Genomic DNA, 25058 nt, shown 5'->3' on the forward strand with positions numbered 1-25058 from the left:
GTGTCTTAACAGGTGTGTTGGACACAGATAGAAATATTTTCCAAAAATTTGGCGTGTTTTAAAAAAAAAAATTTTAAACGCAGATGGTAATCCCAATGTGGATATAGTGTGTAAAGTTTGAACCACAGATAGAAATCCCGACCAGGATTTAATGTGTATACAAAAAGTGTGATGTGAACGTTGATGAGTATTCCCGAGTAGCCAACCAGGGTATCTTTCCCAATATATATAAGAAAATAAATTTGTTTATTCAACTTAATGTGGAAAATTACACTTTTAATTATTTATTATAAAAACGCTGAAAAAATACAGCTAGTTGTAGACTAATAAATAAATAAATCAATAAATACATAAAAGGCGATCAGTATAAATTGTGTTTGTGACCAATTGTGATGAGCCACTAGCCACCCAACGCAGTGCTAATTTTTTGACTTTCTGGTATTATTTCAGTTCGCAACTGATTAACAAACTGAATTCCGTTCAAAAATAACGCAATTGATTATATGTATATAAAATCGGTGAAAAATATTCTTTATTAAATGCCTTCGAATTAATATGAATTAAGTGTATTCACCAATGAGCGATTTGCAACAATTCTCTGATTGTTTGTCGCAATTAAACAAAAATGACTACTAGCCACCCAAAGAAGGTGAAGTGTTTTAGAAAAAAAATTTTTGTGGTTGCAGAATATTCTGACTTCGTGAATATTGTGGTATCTCTTTGCAAATTCATCAACCAAGTGATAGTGTATGTAGATTGTTGCCGCAATCAATCACAACCGAAAATACTGCCTATAGAAACAGAGTGTGGTTGCACAGTGCAGTGATAAGTTTGTTGCAAAAGGAGAAAAAAAATCCACTGACTGCCTGCCTTGAGTTGTGTCGGAAAAGTCTTACCACTGGTGGGGGACTTAGCCGATAATTATAATCAAAAGGCGCTAGGTGTGCGTTTAAACACAATGAACTTCCACTTGCTTTGACTTGCAAATGAATATCACACATTCAGTAGATACGTTAGTTCGTATATAAAAAAAATGTGCACCAAAACCAACCACTTACCTTACAAAAATTTTGTAGTCTGAAAAGCAAAGTTTTGGTAATGTATGTGGTCTGATATGATGTTGTGTGGACTGTTGATGTGATGTTATGTGGACTGTTGATGCGATGTTATGTGGACTGTAGATGTGATGTTATTGCGATGATGAGATAAATGGACGTGACATCGTATGATGATTTCATTCGTTTTAGCTGTAGTGATGATTTTATGGCTGTATGTGTGTTGTGATGACCAGTTGGACTGTATGTGTTGCTCGTTCGTTTTGCTTTTTCGCTGGTTGATTTTAATTTGTGAATTTGATACCTTTTATATATAATATCTAAGCTCTTAGGTTTTTCACACGTGCTGGTTAATTTTTGATGGTAAAATTTGTGCTTCGTTTCGAAATATTAACTTTCTCGGCGCGTAAGGACCAAAATGTTACGGCGGCAAGACCACAGATAGGGCGCGCTCGTAATAATGGTGGGGAGAAAAGAAAGGAAAAAACACAAACGAATTCGTTATAAAAAGATACATAGTAATGTTTATTGAAGTGAAAGTAAATGCAATTGTAGAGTTAATCCAATTAGTAACAATTCAAGATTTCCGATTGCGGAAGTGTATAAAATGAATTTTATAATATTGATTAACAAAGGACTTAACTTCGGTGGCTTGGCTGCTGGCGGTTTCTTAAACGTTCGCAAAAAAAGTGAAAGAGGTAAAAAGACTTTAGTTCGCGGTCACCGCCGAATCCTAGGCTTAACTATTATCCGGCGGGGTAAACGGTTATCGGTATAAACCGATATGAATAAATGAAAAGGAAAAGTAAATCGATACGAGGGTGCACCGCCATATTTATGCTTGTGGCCTAAACAGGTACCAATAAAATAGGGCTGTTGTACTCTGAGGTTGATGGTTCCACAATATCATCTTGAATTAGTTTATTTACTTGTTTATTTATTTTATTCTTATGTGCTTGAGGTAGTCTATAATTTTTAATATACACAGGAGTGTTATCTTTCATATGCAACTTTTGTTTGTAAAAATTGTTGGTCGTGATTGGTTCTGTTTCTAATGAGAATATATCAACGAATTCTGAGCATAATGTGTTGAGTGATTTACTAGCGAATGGTGGGAAATTTTTATTCAATCTTTCTAACTTTTACAGTGAGGTGTATTTTCAATTATTATGTATTTATTATTCTTATTAAAGCTTGATTTGAGTTTACTATCGTGTTGGCTACAAAAATGCCATCAGTCAATTCTTGATGAGGTACTAATAGTTCCTTATTGTAACTATTGATATGAACCTGTCTAATTACTTCGGCTCTTGCGGGTATTGTAATGCTATTGATTGTTGGTTTATTTTTCATTTGTATAACTATATCTTCTGGGTAATCATATGGTCGTAGTATTAGGCTGTCCCCATTTTTATTATAATCTAAAATGCAATTATATTTTTTATTGAAATAATTTTCTACTATGTGAAATTTGTGTCGTATTGAAAGACTATCATCTGTTAGATCTGCTTTTACTGTTCCAAGTGTGCTTGTTATACCTCGACCAATACCTTTTAAATCTGAATCTGTGAGTTATTTATCGTGACATTACTGTCAATTTGACCCTTCTTTATTATTGAGATATCCGCTCCTGTATCTATCAGGAACGTTGAAGTTGACTTATTTAGAGTGGTATTGGAAGATATGTAGCTGTTTAAATGCAAGTTGAATGTACATACTTTATTACCGTTAGAATTTACTGTTGGAGTGGAGTTTGCTGGTTTTCCTGTTGGTTCATATTACGGAGACTGCTCGTGTTACTCTGATTAGATGATCTTGACTGACCTCCAAAATTGCGTCATGGGAAATTATTATTTTGTCTATTATTATTATTATTATTATTATTATATCTGTTAGCATTTCCATAATATCTTTGGTTTTGGTTACCTCGATAATTATTATTTTGGTAGCTTCTTCGGAAGTTACCTCGGTAATAACCTTGTGAGCGCATCAGGCGTAACACTGTATTTGTGTTACCCGTGACTTCAGTACAGCTATTCGTGAATTTTGAAATAGCCTCGTTCATAGATGTGAACGTTCCTGCTTGCATTATGAGTTTAACTCTTTCGTTAGCCGAGTTCTTACACATAGCCTTTACATCTGATTGTGTGACATATTTGGTTGCCACATCAGGTGCAAGACCGTCAGATATGTAAGCACCCTCCAACGATTTTGTTAATTTTTCGATTTCGGCGGTGTACTGGCTGTTGGACGTTTAGGAGTTTTGCCGTCAAAACTGCTACAGATTCACCTTTAACTGCTGAACTCGACTTTTGCTTTATTGCTAGTATTGAGTTTTCAGTGCTCAAAAGGTTTCTAGCTGTTCCATTGAGCTTAGTTTTTATCATGGAGACTGCTAAGGTCTCGTGAGTATCCTTAATTTGTTCTAGGATATCTAGTGCGTCTAAGAAACTATGTAAGTTCTCAGGCTTACCATCAAACTCAGCAGAATTGACGAAGCCGTTTTTAAAAATTCTACTGTGGTTTGTGGCATTTTGACTTTTCTTGTTTGGTGTCTCTATTAAAATTTCTTTTTGTTCCTGTTTTTGTTCTTCTTTTTGCTCTACTTCTGGTTCCTCTTCTAAATCGGAGGCTGACTCCAGCAGGAATGTGCTAAAGTCTATTTCTATTTCTTTTTTGAATCTCGTTGGTACTATGAATTCTATATCATATCTTGCCAGCTTGTTTTTTTTTTATTAAATCTTGCCATTATATTAGTCTGTTCCTCCCATAAATTTGACTTCCAACCTATATAACTCTTCAGGTGTTGTTGCTTGTGGGTTTCTTACATTCCATATTGTTGGTTCCCTAGGCATATCAATAAGTTTCCAATAATTTTCAACCATATTAGAGTTTTTTCCTCATCTACAATTTCAATTTCAATTTCATTTTTAAGGTCCTCATGTGGGCCTTTTACATAAGTTTTAATCTTCCTAGGTCTTTCCATAATTTAAAATCAATAGTTTTACAAAATTTTATTTTATATTTTTTTTTTCGACACCCTAATGTTTATATTACTGGTCTTGGTTTTTTATATCCTATTTTACTATTATTTGAGGCTTCTTTTTGTTTATATTCCATAACCTCTTTATATCCTTCTGTAAGTTAATTTTTTCTTCCCTACTTGTACTCAAGTTTATTTTTTCGTATAGCTTTGCTATGGATCTCCTACCGTTGCACATAGAGGTATTTGAGCAATCTGGGTGGCCAAAATTATTTTTTGGCTTTAAATAGTTAAATTATGTTACTCATCGTGATTTCAGTTATATTTAACTATTTATTTTATTTTATTATATTAACAGTGGTCCAAAAAAGTCTACGGACAGCAAATTTTCTTAAAAAATCATTGTTTTTTGTTTTAAGTTATTTAATTTTGTTATTCATGGTGATTTCAGTTATATTTAACTATTTAATTTATTTTATTATATATACAGTGGTCCAAAAAATCTACGGACAGCAAAGTTTCTTAAACATCATTGTTTTTTGCTTGAAAATTGTTTAATTATGTTATTCATGGTGATTTCAGTTATATCTTACTATTTATTTTATTTTATTATATATACAGTGGTCCAAAAAAGTCTACGGACAGCAAAGTTTCTTAAAAAATCATTCTTTTTTGCTTTAAATTGTTTAATTATGTTACTCATCGTGATTTCAGTTATATTTAACTATTTATTTTATTTTATTATATATACAGTGGTCCAAAAAAGTCTACGGATATTCTTGTATAATAATTCATTCTAGTATAGTATTGTACAACTTACAAGCAGATAGCACGTTTCGCTGATTTTTGGCATTTATTTTTATATGCCTGGCATCGAGAATTCTAACACAATTTATTAAGTAATTATCAAAAAAATTTAAGCCTGCGCAAAATTATTGAATTTCTATACATGGCTTACGTGTGCGGTATTATCAGACTAGTAAATAATCAATACTAAAGCTAAAACTCGTATCCCAATCCGATACACTGTTATTTGTAACAGAAGTCCAGTCGCATGGTTAGTTATCATTCTTTAGACCTCATCATCAGAGGGTATGTCAGGCATGTCATCATCTTGGATTTCAAACGACGTATGTCACCTTCGATTTTCAGTGGTATCTTTTTTTGAATAAGGTCCCAAGCTTAGAAGGTATTTGTCTAAACTGTATAATTTCCCGTTAATACTTTCCGCATCTGATGCTTTCATGTGATTGAATAATTCGTTACGGGTGATTACTCGACCAGAGAAACTTTAATTAAAACAAGTAAGGAAGGCTAAGTTCGGGTGTAACCGAACATTAAATACTCAGCTGAGAGCTATGGAGACAAAATAAGGGAAAATCACCATGTAGGAAAATGAACCTAGGGTACCCTGGAATGTGTTTGTATGACATGTGTATCAAATGGAAGGTATTAAAGAGTATTTTAAGAGGGAGTGGGCCATAGTTCTATAGGTGGACGCCATTTAGGGATATCGCCATAAAGGTGGACCAGGGCTGACTCTAGAATTTGTTTGTACGATATGGGTATCAAATGAAAGATGTTAATGAGAATTTTAAAATGCGTGGGCTTAGTTTTATAGGGGGACGCCATTTCGAGGTATCGCCATAAAGGTGGACCAGGGGTGACTCTAGAATTTGTTTGTAAGATATGGGCATCAAATAAAATTTGTTAATGAGTATTTTAAAAGCGAGTGGGCCTTAGTTCTATAGGTGGACGCCTTTTCGAGATATCGCCATAAAGGTGGAGCAGGGGTGACTCTAGAATTTGTTTGTACGATATGGGTATGCAATTAAAGGTGTTAATGAGTATTTTAATAGCGCGTGGGCCTTAGTTCTATAGGTGGACGCCTTTTCGAGATATCGCCATAAAGGTGGACCAGGGGTGACTCTACAATTTGTTTGTACGATAGGGGTATCAAATGAAAGGTGTTAATGATTATTTTAAAAGGGAGTGGGCCTTAGTTCTATAGGTGGGCGCCTTTTCGAGATATCGCCATAAAAGTGGACAAGGGGTGACTCTAGAATTTGTTTGTACGATATGGGTATGAAATTAAAGGTGTTAATGAGTATTTTAATAGCGCGTGGGCCTTAGTTCTATAGGTGGACGCCTTTTCGAGATATCGCCATAAAGGTGGACCAGGGGTGACTCTACAATTTGTTTGTACGATAGGGGTATCAAATGAAAGGTGTTAATGAGTATTTTAAAAGGGAGTGGGCGTTAGTTCTATAGGTGGACGCCTTTTCGAGATATCGCCATAAAAGTGGACAAGGGGTGACTCTAGAATTCGCTTGTACAATATGGGTATCAAACGAAAGGTGTTAATGAGTATTTTAAAAGGGAGTGGGCCTTAGTTCGAGATATCGCCATAAAGGTGGATCAGGGGTAACACTAGAATGCGTTTGTACAATATGGGTATCAAATGAAAGATGTTAATGAATATTTTAAAAGAGAGGGGGCCTTAGTTCCATAGTTGGACGCCTTTTCGAGATATCGTTATAAAGGTGGACCAGGGTTGACTCTGGAATGCGTTTGTACAATACGGGTATCAAACGAAAGGTGACAATTAGTATTTTAAAAGAGAGTGGGCCTTAGCTCTATAGGTGGACGCCTTTTCGACATATCGCCATAAAGGTGGACCAGGGGTGACTCTATAATGTTTTTGTACGATATGGGTATCAAATAAAAGTATTAATGAGGGTTTTAAAAGGGCGTGGTGGTAGTTGTATATGTGAAGGCGTTTTCGAGATATCGACTAAAATGTGGACCAGGGTGACTCAGAACATCATCTGTCGGGTACCGCTAATTTATTTATATATGTAATACCATGAACAGTATTCCTGGCATGATTCCAAGGGCTTTTGATTTCGCCCTGCAGAACTTTTTCATTCTTCTACTTAATATTGTAGGTGTCACACCCATTTTACAAAGTTTTTTTCTTATATTTTTTCTTTTTTCTTATATTTTGCGTCAATAAACCAATCCAATTACCATGTTTCATCCATTTTTTCGTATTTTGTATAGAATTATGGCATTTTTCGTAATTTTCGAAATCGAAAAAGTGGGCGTTGTCATGGTCGGATTTCGGCCATTTTTTATACCAATACAAATTGAGCTCAGGTAAGTACGTGAACTGAGTTTAGTAAGGATATACCGATTTTCGCTCAAGTTATCGTGTTAACGGCCGAACGTAAGGACAGACGGTCGACTGTGTATAAAAACTGGGCGTGGCTTCAACCGACTCCGCCCTTTTTCACAGAAAACAGTTATCGTCCTGGAATCTAACCCCTACCAAATTTCACAAGGATTTGCAAATTTTTGTTCGACTTATGGCATTAAAAGTATCCTAGACAAATTAAATGAAAAAGGGCGGAGTGACGCCCATTTTGAAATTTTTTTTAATTTTTGTATTTTGTTGCACCATATCATTACTGGAGTTGAATGTAATTTACTTATATACTCTAAAGATATTACATTTTTTGTTAAAATTTGACTTTAAAAAATTTTTTTTTTTAAAAGTGGGCATGGTCGTTCTCCGATTTTGCTAATTTTTATAGCATACATATAGTAATAGGAGTAACGTTCCTGCAAAATTTCATCGTGATATCTTCAACGACTGCCAAATTACAGCTTGCAAAACTTTTAAATTACCTTCTTTTAAAAGTGGGCGGTGCCACGCCCATTGTTCAAAATTTTACCAATTTTCGATTCTGCGTCATAAGTTCAACTCACCTACCAAATTTTATCGCTTTGTCCGTCTTTGGTAATGCATTATCGCACTTTTTGTGTTTTTCGAAATTTTCGATATCGAAAAAGTGGGCGTGGTTATAGTCCGATTTCGTTCATTTTAAATAGCGATCTGAGATGAGTGCCCAGGAACCTACGGTACCAAATTTCATCACGATACCTCAAAATTTACTCAAGTTATCGTGTTAACGGACGGACGGGCGGACGGACATGGCTCAATCAAATTTTTTTTCGATACTGATTATTTTGATATATGGAAGTCTATATCTATCTCGATTCCTTTATACCTGTACAACCAACCGTTATCCAATTAAACTTATTATACTCTGTGAGCTGGGCTCAACTGAGTATAAAAATCTTAATACAGCTATATACAGAACATACAAAAAAATTTAGTCATCGATTGCAGTTTTTGGGGTACATTGGCCAAATAGATCTAGGATTCGGTATCAGCACATTGATTCGCCAAACAAGATCAAATTCTACAATTGCGTTTCTAAACGTGAGAGTAACGTCCAAACTGAGTTTCATAAAAAACAGACATCTTTTAATGTAACCGCCCACAAGAGTAGAGGGCGTGGCACGGTACCAATCATCACCATATTGCATATATATTCTTTTTATGCTACAACAAGATCACGCGCCGAATTTCAACAAAATTGGAGTACGTTTACTATTTTTTATTGCTCACCCTATGGAGATGGCACCACTGTGCAACGCTCAAAATTACCAATTTTTTTCAAAAAGAGGGAATAATCGGGACCAATCTTTCCACTATTTAAGTTAACAAAACACAATTGGAATCAATTCGGGGCAAATCGGGGAACTAAAACAAAAACCTTTTGGAGACAAAAAATTGGGAAAAAATTTTGCCCCAATATATCACTTTTTAAAAATTGTATTACGAAGGCGTTAAGGACTATATAAATTCTTAAAATACATAAATATTATATACACTTACCTGTTTCATAAGAATCCATGGCTTCTTTTTTATAAACTTCACTGAAACCCGTAAAAATATCAATTGAAAATGTATATACCCTAAGAACGTCAAAAACTGCCGCAAGATACACACGAATGGTCCAACTTTGAGTGGATGTCCACACTAGGCATTTGAATTATGAAAAAAAAAAATTATTGATTCTAATACGCTAGAGTATTGGCCTACTAAAAATTATTTTTTTTTTATTCGCTGCGTTTTGAAAAATTGATTTTTGGCCGCCCAGATTGCTCAAATACCTTTATGTGCGTTGGCCTGTTTTCCTCCTCTTTTTCTTTTCAATTTGACCGGATTTGGGACTTTAGGCTCCTCAATTTTTTGAATCCTATTTCTCTTTCTATACTCCTCGATTGTTAGTGGCTTAGGGCCTTGCTTAACACTCTCGGGTGTTTTGTTTTCACCTCCTTGCAAATTTAAATTTAATCTAATTTATCAAAAATTTTGTCGAACTGACTTTGATTTTGTATGTCCTCTTCTGGGAACATAATTCAATAATTAGGAGAAAAAAAATTGTTTACAGCAAAAATATTGTTTAGGCCACCAGCCAAAATATTTCGGACCACCCTAACACGCACATTAGTTTTTATTATTATAACCGGTAACGGCTAACACCAGCCGAAAGCTAACTTTGAAGGGGAAAAACTCAACGAAAGTTAGCTATCGGCGGGTGCCGCGGACTTGTTCGCGGTCTTGGTCTTTCTTTTCTATTTGGAACGTCAAAGAGCCAGCAGCTAGCCCCAGGTGAGTAAGAAAAGTGAGTTATTTAAATCATTTTGCAATTTGCTTGTCAATAGGCAGCCGTTAGGTCGCCGGAATATTGTTATTGTTAATTATTAATGTTAATTATTATAATACATATTTGCTGCCTTTGTTGAATTTTGTCCTTTTTATTTTTTGCTGTGTATTTAATTTCTTCCCAATTATCCGGCAAATATTATTCCACTTCGCTTGCCGCGGCTGCACTCGCAAAAATGGTTGGCAATTTGGGGCATCGCCTTTTTCTTCAGGGTATTCGTTAATTTCTTCCCAATCCTCTAGCAAATGTTATATTCCACTTCGCTTGCCGCATCAGGTGCACTCGGAAAAATGTTTGGCAATTTGGAGTACCGCTTAGTACTGTCGGTTTTTTGTTGCTGTGTATGATTTGTGTAGTATTTGTGTAGTATGTATATTTATATGTAGCGCTTAGGCTGAATAATCAGCCAGTATTATCCTTGCCAATGAATTAGGCTGAATAATCATACACAAACGCATTGCCAGTAATGAACTTAGGCTGAAAAATCAGCCACCAGAATCATAGGCAGGATCGCCATATACAAGTTGGAAAATTAATAGAGTGTTTTGTGAGGTGTAAGTGTCAATGAGTGAATGAATCTTTATTCAAATATTGTTAGCTTATTTATACTAAATTATTCTAAACATGTTCTTACATACATTTTACTTTAAGCATACATACCTACATACAGCTCGACACAAATTGTACCTACATATGTGTGTTGAGCTGTGGTGTCTGTGGGAAACGCAATGTCAGCAAATGCAAATTTGGTTTAGTCGTGCGTTGTACACACACCTGTATTAAATCGTATGAACTGCTCTGTCAGCAACAATTAGCAAATGCCCCTTCTGTGTTGATTAAAATTTAGACTCTTTTTGTTAAAGGGTAGCATATTAACTGGTTTACTTATTTGGCATTGAAATTGTTGGATGTTTACACTACAATACTAACCGGTCGAACCGAAGCATCAACGAAGAGCATCGTGTCATTTTACAACGAAGTTGTGTTGGACAACCAACTAAAAGCATTCTGGGAGTTAGAAAATTTGCCAAAAGGCAAAAGAATTAATGCAGATGACGCATATTGCGAAAAACTGTACAAAGAAACAACAAAAAGAAATGAAGATGGGACATCGTATCTCTCCCGTGCAAGCAAGGGTACTCAGAAGAATTAAGTTTAGGAGGCTCCCTTAGGCGCGCATGTTCGCGAAACGAGTCTCGTTTAATAAAAAATCCGGATTTAGGGAAAGAATATATGAGGGTACTCTCGGAATATGAAACGCAAAAAATCAACAGTATAGTAGCGGCAGATGACACGAATAATTACTTTCCGCCACACCACGCCGTTGTCAGGGCAGAAAGTATAACGACAAAAGTCCGAGTTGTTTTCAATGCCTCAAGCCCGACGGCTAATGGCTAAACGACATTCTCCTCCCTGGCCCCGTACTTCAGGCAGATCTCCCTATTCTTATTGTACGTTGGAGACTATCGATACGTCTTCAATAGTGACATAGAGAAAATGTATAGGCAAATTTGGATGCACGCCAACCATACCAAATTTCAGAGGATTGTATTCCGAAAAGAGATTAGTGAACAAATAGGCCTCTACGAGTTAAAGACTTGGACGTTCGGAGTTAACTGCGCTCCATACCCTGCCATCAGAACTCTTTTACAGCTGGCTGACGACGTTAAAAATTCTCATCCAACAGCATCTAGCATCCTGCGAGAACGCATGTACGTAGATGACGTGTTAGCCGGAGGACACACTATAGCATCGACCATTAAGGTGAGGGATGAAATCCGACAGGTTCTTTAGTCAGCGGGCTTTACACTTCGTAAATGGACGTCAAACTCGGAAGCATTTCTCAAAGACATCCCGAAAACTGATCGACTAAGTGAAGACTTTCTGGCGTTCGAAGACACCAGCAGCGTGAAGGCATTGGGCATAAGATGGAGTGCTCACTCCGATCTCTTTTATTTTAAAGCAGGACCACTGGAGGATCCGGAAAATTTAATTAATCGAGAAATATTGTCAGCCATCACCAAGCTTTTCGACCCATTAGGGTGGCTCGCCCCAATGGTCATAGTGGCAAAAATATTAATGCAGAATATTTGGTTAGAAGGCACCGGGTGCGACGATTTCTGCTTCTGGATGAAAAGCTGCTCTCCACAAGACAGCATGCGTACACCAAAGGCAAGTCGGTAGACACCGCATTGCATAGGGTGGTAATAAGCATAGAGAAATCCCTGGAATATAAGGAGTATGCTCTAGGAGTATTCTTGGACATTGCCGGGGCTTTAAATAATGTTGCAAAATGGGCGATTATGGATGGTCTTAATTACATTAAAGTACATCCTGCCTTAATCAGATGGATCGGCTGCATGTTAAATTGCAGAAAGATAACATCACAATGGGGATTATACGAGGCCACGAAATCAGTGGACTGGGGCACGCCGCAGGGAGGGGTGCTATCACCTCTGCTGTGGACGCTGGTCATCAACCAACTGCTCAGGCAATTCGATGAGGGACCCGTAAAACTTACGGCTTACGCAGATGACGTTGCAATTGTCATAAGTGGAAAGTGCCTTCCAACTATTAGTTCTTTGATGGATCGGGCGCTTCGGGATATCCATACCTGGGCATCTAATGTCGGGTTGAAAGTCAATGCTGAGAAGACGGATATGGTCTTGTTTACAAAGAGGTACAAGGTCCCAAATTGGACCAGGCCTAAGTTAGGAGGGGTGACCTTACAGGAGAAACCTTGCACAAAATATTTAGGAATCATCCTAGACAGTAAGCTGTCATGGAAGCTCAACGTGGAGGAGAGGGTCAAGAAGGCCTCAACGGCACTCTATGCATGTAAAAGAATGCTGAGGTGTACGTTGAGCCTATCGCCCTCTCTTTCTCATTGGGTTTTTACAGCGATTGTAAGCCCTATTCTATACTATGGACCTCTTGTTTCGTGGAAAGCCACACAAAAAACAACATACCTCAAAAAATTAGAGGGGGTATGCAGACTATCGATGCTTAGCATTACGGGAGCCCTGAAAACAGCCCCGACGGCTGCACTGTATGCCATTTTGCACATCCCACCTGTAGACCTGGTAGCAAAGAATAAAGCGTTAACGACCGCAACCAGGCTCGGTGCTTCGGGGCAGCTTGAGCGCCGACCATATGGCCATAGTAGTATAGCGTCATCAATCACAAGACGAACAGACTACATGATTCCCTATCTGCGCTTCGAGGGAGATCTTAAGGCCACAATAAAGGTGGACGATTGGCTCAAGGGTGCGCAAATGGCGGACGAGGCGATACATGTGTACACCAATGGTTCCAAAGTAGTGGAAGGCGTAGGGTCTGCGGTATACTGCGCTGCTCCGGAAATAAGCAGATCCTACAGGCTGCCGGATTACTGTAGCGTTTTCCAAGCGGAAATATTAGCCGTAACCAAAGCAGTAGAAACCCTGGAAGAGAATGGCTTAAGCTGCAACCGTGTTAACTTTTATTTTGACAGTCAAGCAGCAATTAAGGCAATAATCACGCATAGCACAGCATCTAAATGCGTGATAGAGTTTAAGCAGTCTTTGGAGAGAATCGGGACAGGGAGAAGCATACATCTATATTGGGTCCCAGGGCATATGGGAATAGATGAGAATGAAAAAGCGGACGAACTAGCTAAAAAGGGCGCATTCCTTGAAGCTTGCTCCGTAGATGTCCCAATTAGATTGGGCGAGATTAAGCGAATGCGAGAGGTGCACGGGAAAGGCGTGGGTTCAAGCACGGGGCTGTAAAGTGTCGAAGATTGTGTGTAGGTCTTAGAACCTTAGACTAACACAGTTGCTTCTATCATTAAAAAGAGAGGACTGTAGACTCGTGACGGGTATTCTGACTGGACACTGCCTTCTGGCGTCACATGCCTTTAAATTAGGCTTGGTCAGTGATAGCAGATGTAGGAAGTGCGGGTTGGCGGGGGAAACGATCGAGCACGTTCTGTACTCGTGCCCTGCACTTGCCAGGCTAAGACTCCTGCTATTAGGAGTGATACAGCTGTCAGATATAGAAGCAGCAAGCGGCTTAAGTCCTAGGAAGCTTCTAGTATTTGCCAAGAGGACGGAGTTATTTTATAACATAGGTCCTGGTTTTTGATAGGGTTTTTCAGTTTGGTCGTTAAAACAAACTTCTGGTAACACTACGGACTCAATCAGTCTATGTGAGGTCCTCATGGACCGGCCAGCTCAACCTACCTACCTCCCTACCGGGTGCGACGAGCCTGTCTTACCAACTACTTTAGAACGGTGTAAAAACTTCACCCAAAACTATGGCAAAATATATAACATGAGAATACCGCGGTGGTTAAATTTTTCGCCCGAAGAAGACATAGAAATCCACGGCTTCTGTGACGCTTCCGAGAAAGCATATGCTGCAGCGGTATACATGCGCGTAAAAATAGACAATCAGAGTAGCACCAGTGGAAACCATCTCGCTACCACGTTTAGAACTCTGCGGCGCCGTCCTGCTCGCAGAAATAATGGAATCGATATTCCGAAACATTCATTTTGGACCGGCAAAAGTTCACCTCTGGACGGATTCAACCATCGTTCTCGTATGTGACCCGGCCTATGAAAAGGTGGCTTATGACTCAAAAAAGAAATTGCAAGAAACAGCTGTTAAAGATAAACAACGCATTTCTGCAGTTTCTTAGTAGTTTTTTTTTTTTCGAGTCATAAGCCACCCTTTCATAGGCCGGGTCACATATATGTATATTAACATAAATGGTTTATGCGTTTAATTATATTAAATTGTCACCATTATTTCACTATTTATGGCATTATTTTAGATTTTATTACTGTTTTTAATTATTATATTAATTTGTTGTCTTCAAGACCAAGTTTATTATTTTTGTAAAAAGTATATTTTTACAAGTTATATTATATTAAGTTATTATACATAGAAAACGAGTAAATTAGAAAAAACAAAGTTCATAGACCGTATAGCCGACTATTTCAAAACCCATGACGGTTTATCATCAGCGATCCACACATTAAAGGCTCGACGTTTAGCACATCAGGCCATCAATGCACTTTGCAAGTTTCTATCTATAACTCGTTTTCTACTGTCTCAACATAGTCCAGCGAATTAAAACGCAGCGGCTGGGCTGACTAGGCCATGTTATGCGCATGAAAGGTGATGCTCCGGCCAAGAAAGTGTTTCTATCGGAACCCGCCTATGGAAGCAGAGGTAGAGGGCGGCCCCCACTCCGTTGGAAGGACCAGGTGGAAAACGATTTGAACTCCCTTGGTGTCACCAATTGGCGCCGGTTGCCGGATCGAAGGAGCGACTGGCGCGCCTTGTTGGACGGCCATAGCCGTTTAGACGGTTAAGCGCCAATTAATTAAGTAAGTAAGTAACCATATATAAAACAAAATTCTACGCGATATTTTAGAGGCGCTCATATTAAATTTTAATCCCCTCACAGAAGTGCAAGTATGTATATATGTGCAGAATTTTTTCTAATTTTTAAAAATAAATATATATACATATGTTATATATTTGTTCCTTGTCGTGGTGGATGTTGGTGGAGATCAGGACCGCTGAAAATTGAACTTTATTAGGAATCACTTGCAAACACATGCCTTGAGTTTTTTTTATCTGTAAACAGTTACCTTTACTTAAAACAGAAAAATATATATACAGCCCAAGTCTAAACGAAAATTCCGTGCGAGTTTTTTCACTTCTCCCATTCCTCGTATTCTAAATAAAAATTCCTTGTGAGTTTTTTCACTTCTCCCTTTCCTCCGATTCTGAACAATGTTTGAAAAAGCGGAAACCGGTTATGGTAGAAAAGTAGGTATTATGAATGTGAGGGAGAGGGAGATTTCTCTGCCATTACGTAGGAGTTTTTTCACTAGTTAAATTAAAAGGAATGCATCAAAATAGTTAAAGGAAATTGGTTATTTTAAGAAAGAACACTTATTTGTACAAATTTGTGCTAAAATATGTATTTACATTCTACCACAATATTCTCACTGTTATTACAACAACCACAATATTCTTTAAGTCGAAAAATATATCATAAGCAACGGAAGAGCTCTTCGCATATTTGATGCAGCCATCCAGAAATTGCGCAAGGATTTTTTTTTAGGCTTAAATAGATTTTGGTATATGGCGAAAGGCGAACTCAACTGGACTTGGCCGCCAGAAAATTGCTTTGCAGAATGAATGCAGGCAACTCCGGCGGATTTGTGTTATCCCGCCAGTCTTCTTCTTATGCTCCTCTGTTGATGTTGCTGTGGCACCAATTCATTACTCATTTCAGTGAATACCACATGAAATGCAATAATGTGCATTGTTTATACCTTATTTCTTAATTTCAAACAAATTGGCAACAATAACTAAACTTTACAATTGTTTAAACAAAATAAGAAATGCGCAACGAAATGTCAATTGACAAAACAGCTGACTTCGAAAATTCGAAATTCCTATTCCCCAATTATTCTTCTCCCCCAAACGCATAGAAGGATAAAAGAAAATTAAATTTTTGCCTTTTATTTAACGGCGTAAAAGCTCCTAACCTAGCACGCAAAAATTATCATTTATCAAATATTTATGTTTGTCAAAGCGAGTTTGGAACAAATATTGATACTTTGTTGCTACTATTTGTTTTGTTTTTTTTTGATACAAAATGAATTACATTTTTACATTAATGTTACCCTTGCTATTCTTTTTCTGTATAATCATCGACGTTTTTCAGCTCATGGACGCTTCTCGACATTTTTAATGTGACCGCAAAGCTGCCGCGCTCTGTCCTGGTGTGTAGAACTATATATTACCCCAATAAGTGCTGACGATGCCTAATAAATAGGCCAATAGGTGTCATATAATCAGAGTTTATTAGAGTTAAAAATGACGGCGGAAAGAGGTTTATGATATGAGCTGTTTAAAAGCCTTTTAAGACTCATGTCGGACTGTTATTTAGGCTCAAATGATATACGTTAATAGGCTCATATAGGGCCACCATGACTCTTTTTTGACTTAAACTTTTTTCTGGGTTATCTAGTATTTTGACAACGGTATGCATAATCGGGTAAAGAATTATTAAAAACGCAGATTGAAACTAATTCAGCCGATAGCGCAATGGATAACTACCCACCAATATATTACAAATCGGTTACGTTTTGGATTGAATTTGTGTGTTTGTTTGCCATATTTTCCAAAAAATTATTGTTACCTTTATTTTGGGTAAATATTTGGGTATTTACTCATTTATAACCAATTTAACATGTATTTACCATTTGGGTATTTACCCCTTTCCCATCTCTATTTATGTTGTATGTTTGAAATTTTACTTTACTTTGCTGAGCTTATTTTTATGAACGTGTTTTTCCTTATAAAATTTTAAATTATAACATGAGGGTCGTTTATTTTTGTAACAATAAAGTGTCCTGATAGATATTTTCGTGCTTGTTTCGTGCTTCTTTTTGTAAAAGAACTTTATTGCCCAATTCTATAGTTAACGGTCGTACCGTTTTATCATAAAAGGTTTTACTTTGCATTTTGTTTTTAGTTATCAAGTTTTTTGCCATTTCGTGAGCTTTTTGCATTTTAAATTTAATCTCTTTAGCTTAGGTTCGGCGTTATAAAGTGGATAAATTTTTTCTTTGTGTAATTCATGAAGTAAATTTGCTTTTTTTACCAAATATTAGTTTGAAAGGCGAAAATTTATTGTCAAAAATTGTGCTCGTTGTTGTGTTATGTAGAAATGTAAAATATTTTAAGTAAATATCCCAATCAGAAAAGGAATCTTAAATATTGTAATGGCACCACTACCGATATGGTAACTCAAGTTAAAACGAGTGTCATATCGATAGTGGACTGGCAATGCCGACATTCCAATGGGAATGTCAAGTAACGGAATAGTGAAAAAATGGAAATTGTATTCATTATAGTTACGCGCTCGCCAACAGCCACACGCAATTAAAATTGTGCTTAAATTAATACAAGTGCTACTCTACAAATATATATATATTGTAAACTGACATTTAAATATACTTATGTCGTTCAACTTTATTTAAATATAAAATCACTTTTATTCATTTGTAATCTCATCGATCTTATAATACGTAAGTAAACGCGTTTGTATAATGGAGCGCATCAAGCTTCGATATGGCGAACGTGACCCGTGCCGCAAAATGGCGGCCACTCGCAAAAAAAAAGTGCGGAACTAAAAACGTGGCCTATATTGGCAAATAGCCAAGGTAAACAAATGCCGTTTCGGTGAATGCTGAAAAATTCAAAATTCTTTAAAAATTCTCAAAAAAAAATGAAAAAAAATTCTTTAAAAAATTCTCTAGAAATATGAAAATCTAAAAATTCTTTAAAAATTATCTAAAAATCAAAAAGTTGAAAAATTACAAAAAAAATCATAAAAATTTAAAAACCATACAAAAAAATTTTAAAAACATTCAACAACCCATACAAAAAAATTCAAAAACTATAAAAAACCCTACAAAACCAATCTCTACTTCCGATTTAAATTTACAAAAAAAATTGAAAAATGTGAAAAACTACAAAAAAAAAAACAATTATAAAAATTCAAAAATTTTACAAAAAAAACGTAATGCTGTAGAAGCAACAATGAATTAATTTTCAATTTATCTACAAAAAAATATACTCTCTTTTCAAACTTTACACACGTTAGATGTGGTGATGGTACAGTAATGCAAAATAATACTACCTCAAAAAATAATAAAAAGGACTTACAGAAAATTTAAATTATACGGATATAATAAAAATTAATTAACAAAGAACAATCTACAAAATTTACAAAAACAGAGATAATTTATAAAATTTACAAAAGCGGAAATAATTCATAAAACTAACAAAAACGGAGATAATTTACAAATCTAATAAAAACAGAGATAATCAAATACTACTAAAAACGAAAAATCTACAATATTAATATAAAGCGGATATAACTTAGAAAAACGGAGAATATAACGGAGATAAATTATAAATTACCGAGAACTGTACATAACGGTCATATCCAAAAACACGCCATCAATAATCACAGGTACATAAATACATAACGCCAAAAACCAGCAGCAAATATCAGCAGCGGCAGAACGCCAGCAGAGAAGGCAATCAGCAACAATATACTATATGGCTACATACTGGCAGATTGGCACCGAACAGCAGCAGCAGCAGAGGAGGTTACTATGATAGCAGAGGAGGTTATTATTCGACCGGCAGCGAATAGCAGATTCAGAAAAATGAGCAGTTCAAGTACGGGTATGGCGCACAGTATGCAGCAAAGAAAAGTAGACAATTAAAATTTTCTTTCAACTTGCTTTCTTTAAAAACATTGTAGTTTGAATTTTCATAATATCACTTTACTGTATTTTAGTTTACCTTTTCTATAAATATTACATCAAATTTCTATCATATCACACTGTAACATTATCTATATGTAGCTATGTAGTTTCAACAACTATTGTTCAATAAAATTACTAAAACATTACAAAAACAAGTTTGGACAAAAGCAAACTTAAAATTTTCCATTTTAATGCATTCGGTCAAATAAATTTCCTATTTTTTTCTACTTTTTCTCATTGGGTACATTTGAACTGTTTTAATCACAACTTCAAAATATGTAAAAATTTTATTTCGTTGATTCTAAATACAATTTATAAATAAAAAAATTCTAATCATTGTGCACTTTCACAAAAACATAACTTTGTAAAATTTTCATTATTAAATTTTTTTTTTTTTTTGTTTTGCCCAACTATCCCATACACGTATTTACGTTTTCAAGCGTAAAAAATTATTTTGCCAACATAAAGGTGAGATTTTTTTTAACACGGTGCGGCCGTGATACTATTTGATAAATTTGATGCGTCCGTTATACAAAAATTTAAGAAATTTTATTTAAAAGCAGTGCCTCCGTAATACAAAAACAATTTGATAAATTAGACTTAAAAGCGGTGCGTCGATGCAAGAGACTCCTTATCCGGAGACTTTTTTGGTTTTGATAATTTAGGTTCTAAATCAACCTCTACTTCCGATTTAAATTTTACTTCCGATCTAAATCTTACGCATTCCATAATGGCAACAACAGATCAAAAGAAATCATGCATTACTTCGTGTGCACAAATAATGCGAGAAAATTACTGTGGTGATCCACTATCACTTTCCTCATTTAACGATAAAATCGAATTAATAGAAAGAGTAACTGATACAGCTCTAACTCCTGCATTTATTACATTTCTAAAGTCAAAACTCGAAGCAAAGCGCGCGAAGCCCTATCAATACAGATAGATTCAGTCAGCCAAATTGAAGATGCGTTACGTAATAAGACTAGGCCAGAAAACTCGAAAGTTGTCACGGGCAAAATTGCGGCTTTGAGAGTAAACAACAACAATTTTATAGAATTTTCAAAACAGGTAGAAGAACTTTCAGACTCACTAGAGCGCTCTCTGATAATCGAGGGCATGACGCAGGCAAAAGCTCATGAGATGGCGGTTGAGCAAACAATTAACGTTTGTAGGTTGAATAGTCGCTCAGACATGGTAAAGTCTATACTTGCTTCGACTACTTGCAAAGATTCTAAAGACGTAGTAGCAAAGATGATAATAGAACGCGAACAGGAGGTAAAAGAACGTCAAGTTTTAGCATTTCGGTCACGCCCAATAAGATCTAGTTTCAGTTAAACATTAGAGGAAACTTTAGAGGTCACAGAATAATAATAACAATTTTAGATACAATGAAAATACAAACAGGAAAAATAATAATACCAATTTTCGCAATACTAGTTATAATAGAGGCAACAATAGGCCTAACAATCACAACAATAACAGTAATGGCAATAGCAATCGATCAACAAATAGTAGAAATTCAAATAATCAGCGTTCGAATAATAGAAATTCCGCCAATGTTCGTTCTTTAAACGCCGAAGCCCCCCAGGCGCGAACACTGAGGGACCAGGAGCAATTGAATCAAATACTTCTTAATCAATATATTATCTAAACTTAAATTTTTCCGATTTCGTTTTAAGTCGCTTGCAGCGATTCTCGTGAAATATGTTCTTTTCTAGTAGACTCATAAGCAGACATTTCACTAATAAAAACTTCCAGTTTGGCAAGCGATGCAATAGTAGATAACAGTAACGTAATAAATATAACAGGCGTAACAGCAGACACGGTAGCAACACTAGGCACAGTTAGTACAAATATAATAGCATCATATACATTTTTTCCTCTGACTCCTCAAGCTGTCAATGACAACTTTAATATTCCTTCGGACGGTATAATAGGGAAAGACTTTCTAAACACGAGTAAATGCATAATCAATTATGCTAATGATAATTATTATGATTATGATAATGATAATTTTGTAGATTCGCATGAACTTTGCAACGGTGTTTTTACAGCCAAATGTATCATTGATACAAAAAATCCAATTATAAAAGTTTTAAACACCACAGACGAAGTAAAGTATGTAAAAGATTTTAATATTCAAACTGAAAACATAAACAAATTTCAATGTATATCGCATAAATGATGCATCTATCGAACAACGCATAGAAGAGCTTAAATCAATTTTAGTAAAACAAATTCCTTCTTATGCTAAAGAGAAATTACTCGATTTATGTTTGGAATATTCCGATATTTCTGCACTAAAAAACGACTTAATGACACTTAATAATTTTTACGAACAAAAACTAAGACGAACAGACAAGGAACCAGTATACATAAAAAACTACAGATTACCATATTCACAGCGTGCTGAAATAAATAAACAGGTCGATAATTTGCTTAAAAATAATTTAATTGAAGAAAGTTCCTTAAATTACAATATCCCATTGATTTTAGTACCGAAAAAAGACCCAACTGGTCAAAAATCGTATCGCATGTGTGTAGACTTTAGAGCAGTCAACAAAAAACTACCAGCAAAAAAAGGTAATCGCCTCTAAGGGTAATGTCTTGCAGAAAACATTACCGCTACCGCAACCTTGATTTCTATTCGCTTCCAAAATACATAACGGGAAATGCAAAATGGAATATGTCGCGCAGATGATTTTTATTTGCTTACAAGATACATTACGGGTAATGCAGAGGAGAATATGTCTCTCTATAGGTATATAAATAGCAAAAAATATCAACTCCCGTTAACTTCTGTGGAAACTCCCATTCGACAAAAATCATGTTTTACATTGCTTAATTTATAGTTTAAGCCAGTAAGTGAAGTGTTGTCTATAAGTGACGAAGCAAAAAATTTAACATTGAGTTGTAAATTATTAAAAATTCTGAGCAAAATACAATTAAAACGTTTAACTAAAATAAAAAGAGTGAAATAGATTTAAAATTCAGTGAAGTGAATAGTGAAAGTGGTAAACAAATGGAATCAGCTGAAAATAATAGAGAAATAAGTTTAGACAACATTGGGCAAGTTAGGGACAGTGAATCGGCTGAAAATTATATGGAAATGAATACAGATAATCTTGCATTAGAAGTAGCACCACTTAGGGAAAAGCTTAAGTACTGGTTTTTAGAATTTTGGCTCTCGATACGATGAGTTACAAGTCTTTTAAAAGTATTAAAGGATGAAAATCTCTGTGTACCTTTAAGTGTTAGGACTCTGATAGGTGAACAAACAAATTGTGTAACTCGCACAGTGTCGCCAGGGCAATATGTGCACATAGGATTAAAAAATAAATTAGAAAAACTTGTGGGTGAAATTATTGAGGAGAATTTAGAAGTACTGGAGATTGATATAGGGATATATGGGATGCCCTTATACAAAAGCTCGTCCCTTGGTAGCTGGCTTATATTGGGCCGCGTTTACAATTTGAAAGGAAATCCAGTGTTTCTTATTGGAAGTTACATTAGAGTCAAAAAGCCTTATATTTTTGATGTATATCTTCACGATTTTGTAGAGGAAGTAAAAGCATTTTTAATAAATGACTTTCTATGCAACAACAGGCCTATAAAGGTCTTGATACGTGCAATCATTTGCGATACACCCGCCCGTTCATATATGTGTGGCATAAAAGGGCACACAGCGTTTATTGGGTGTTCAAAATGCACTGAAAAAAGCGAGCGAATCAGAAACACAACAATTTTCCGTTCATTTACTGGGGATTTAAGGAGTGACTGTGATTTTGCAAATAGGTCTGATAAAGAATTCTATTTACCATTTTATAAAGACAGGGTCCATTGCCTTGAAGAAATAAATATAAAAATGGTCACGCAATTCCCTTTGGACGACAGTTATAGGCAGTTCATTTTATATACAGGGTTTATTGTTTTCAAAGACGTTTTACCAGAAGACATATACTATCACTTTTTACTCCTTAAATGCGCGTATAGACTTTTTACATTCCAAAAATTTCTTAGTCAGCATGGAAAGAGCAAATAGTATGTTGAAAGAGTTTGTTGAGAAATTTGCACATTATTATGGGGAAACAAGCGTTTCTTCTAATGTACATAACTTATTACATTTAGGTGATTCTCTGACTAGGTTTGGTCATCCTGATACACTTTCTTCCTACAGTTTTGAAAGTTATCTGCAACTTTTAAAGAATAGTATTAATAAACCTCAGTTCATTCCTCAACAAATTTTCAACAAGTTCAATTCGCGGCCTATTTCAAAAGTTGTGAAAAAAATTGGAGTTAAAAAACTCAAAAGGAGTAATAAAATCGTATACAATCGAATCTAATGCATATTTTTCTGTAACTTTCCCGATAATTACTGCTCGACGACCCCTTTTTAAAAATCACAAAATTTTTGGATGGCAATACTTTCACTGCAAAATCGTTTTTGCATCCAGAAAACTTTTTTACAACACCTGTAAATTCATTAGATCTTGGAATTGGTATAGTTAGTTCTAATCAAGTGAGTTTGGAAGGATTGTACAATTTAAATGAAATTTCTCACAAACTAATTTCTTTACCTTAAAAAGACAATATTGTTTTATTGCCTTTATTACATAGTTGTACCTAAAGAACACATCCAGCAAACCAAAATTTTATTACACTTAAAACAAATATTTAAAAAATATATTTTATAAAAAGCTCTAAAATAAAATAAAAAAATAGCTGCAACAAAAAAACTGCGGAACGAAGTTCGTGAATTAAATGGTATGTATGTATGATTTTTTAGAACCTCCCTAATATATACATACCTATATACATATACAGAGGGCGTAAAAATAGCAGTGGTAATATTGATCAAATTTCGTCAGTTAAATTCTAATTTCTTCTATTACCGTTAATTTAAGAAACAACTTCTATGAGTTTTGTAACTGAAACCTCTGTATACATATATTAACAGGCATATAATAATAAATTAATTTAATTTGATAATTTGCAGAGACAATATTGGAGCTGAAAGGAAAAATAGAAGAGTTATTATTACAAAAAAGTACTGCGACAGAAACTTTAAAATCGGAAATTAAAGAAATGAAAGGGAAAATTATAGCATTACCACGTTATGACAAGATATAGGCCATTTTCTGGTTCTGTATAAATTTTGATTTATATTCTTTAACCAAAATATATTACATATGTAACATAGCTCATTTAAGTTTACGTTTAACTCATAAAAAAATTTTTTGCGGACACTTACCACGCAAATTTGGAAAGTATCAAAATTATTTTAGCAGAAAAAACCATCCTAATACAAACTTTGAGTGATAACATCTACCTTGTGCCTAAATTCTCTTCAAGATTTCCTTTAAAAACACAGGATGAACTGGACACCCTGGAGTAATTTATTTGTGAAGAAAATCAAAATCACATGGTAAGTGTCCTTATCTTTACTTACTGTATCACTACACATACACGGTTAAAAGTTTGAATCTAAATCTGAAACTTTTTTGTACTACATATATGACCAAACCAAGTTGGGTTTCAATTTAGGTTATGCCAGTTTTCGTGAAAAAAGTTTGAAAAACTGCTTAAACTGATGAGTGGTTTAAAATTTAGGCTCAAACTTCTGTCCGTGTACAACAACATATATCATTGAACAAAACTATATTTATATTCGTAAATAAAAACAAACACCTTTTTGTCGTTTAAAGTTATTTTTGATTGCAAAACAACTGTTTCGACACTCGCGTGGTGTCATCATCAGTTGCTAGCTTTCAACTAAACCGTTGTCACAAGTATAAACAAAATAAAGCTTTCAGTAAATTTTTCCAAAACATTAAAACATATACATTGCATACAACGAAAAGAGAAAACAAAAGTTTAAGCAAAAAATATACATATGGATATGTAACAACAAACGGAACAAACAAATTGACTTTACTGCTGAGAAGAGACTCGAATACAGTGGGCCAATATCACGATTTACAGATACATTTTTATTTATATGTATATGAAAAGATTCTAAAATATTTAATCTACTTAAATTAGATTCAGTCTTAATTAGTTTGCAGTCTTCTTCACTTATCGAGTGCTG

General features: G+C 35.3%; 2 protein-coding genes across 13 annotated transcripts in view; both read left to right on the forward strand.

The window, feature by feature from the left end:
- The window catches only part of LOC137235424 (uncharacterized), a 993733-nt gene that overhangs the window by 103086 nt on the left and 865589 nt on the right, over window positions 1-25058 (forward strand). The window lies entirely within an intron of this gene.
- Window positions 1-25058, forward strand: part of LOC137235425 (uncharacterized) — a 149772-nt gene that overhangs the window by 18371 nt on the left and 106343 nt on the right. Inside the window, exon 1 of one of the 5 annotated variants that reach the window (XM_067758410.1) lies at window positions 24333-24395. The exons of the other annotated variants lie outside the window; for them this stretch is intronic. The gene's annotated coding sequence lies outside the window, so the exon portion shown is untranslated. Of the gene's footprint in view, window positions 1-24332; window positions 24396-25058 lie in introns of those variants that run through there. 5 annotated transcript variants of the gene reach the window in all.

Source organism: Eurosta solidaginis, chromosome X, assembly GCF_040869045.1.
Source record: "Eurosta solidaginis isolate ZX-2024a chromosome X, ASM4086904v1, whole genome shotgun sequence".
In the NCBI taxonomy this organism is placed as follows: domain Eukaryota; kingdom Metazoa; phylum Arthropoda; class Insecta; order Diptera; family Tephritidae; genus Eurosta; species Eurosta solidaginis.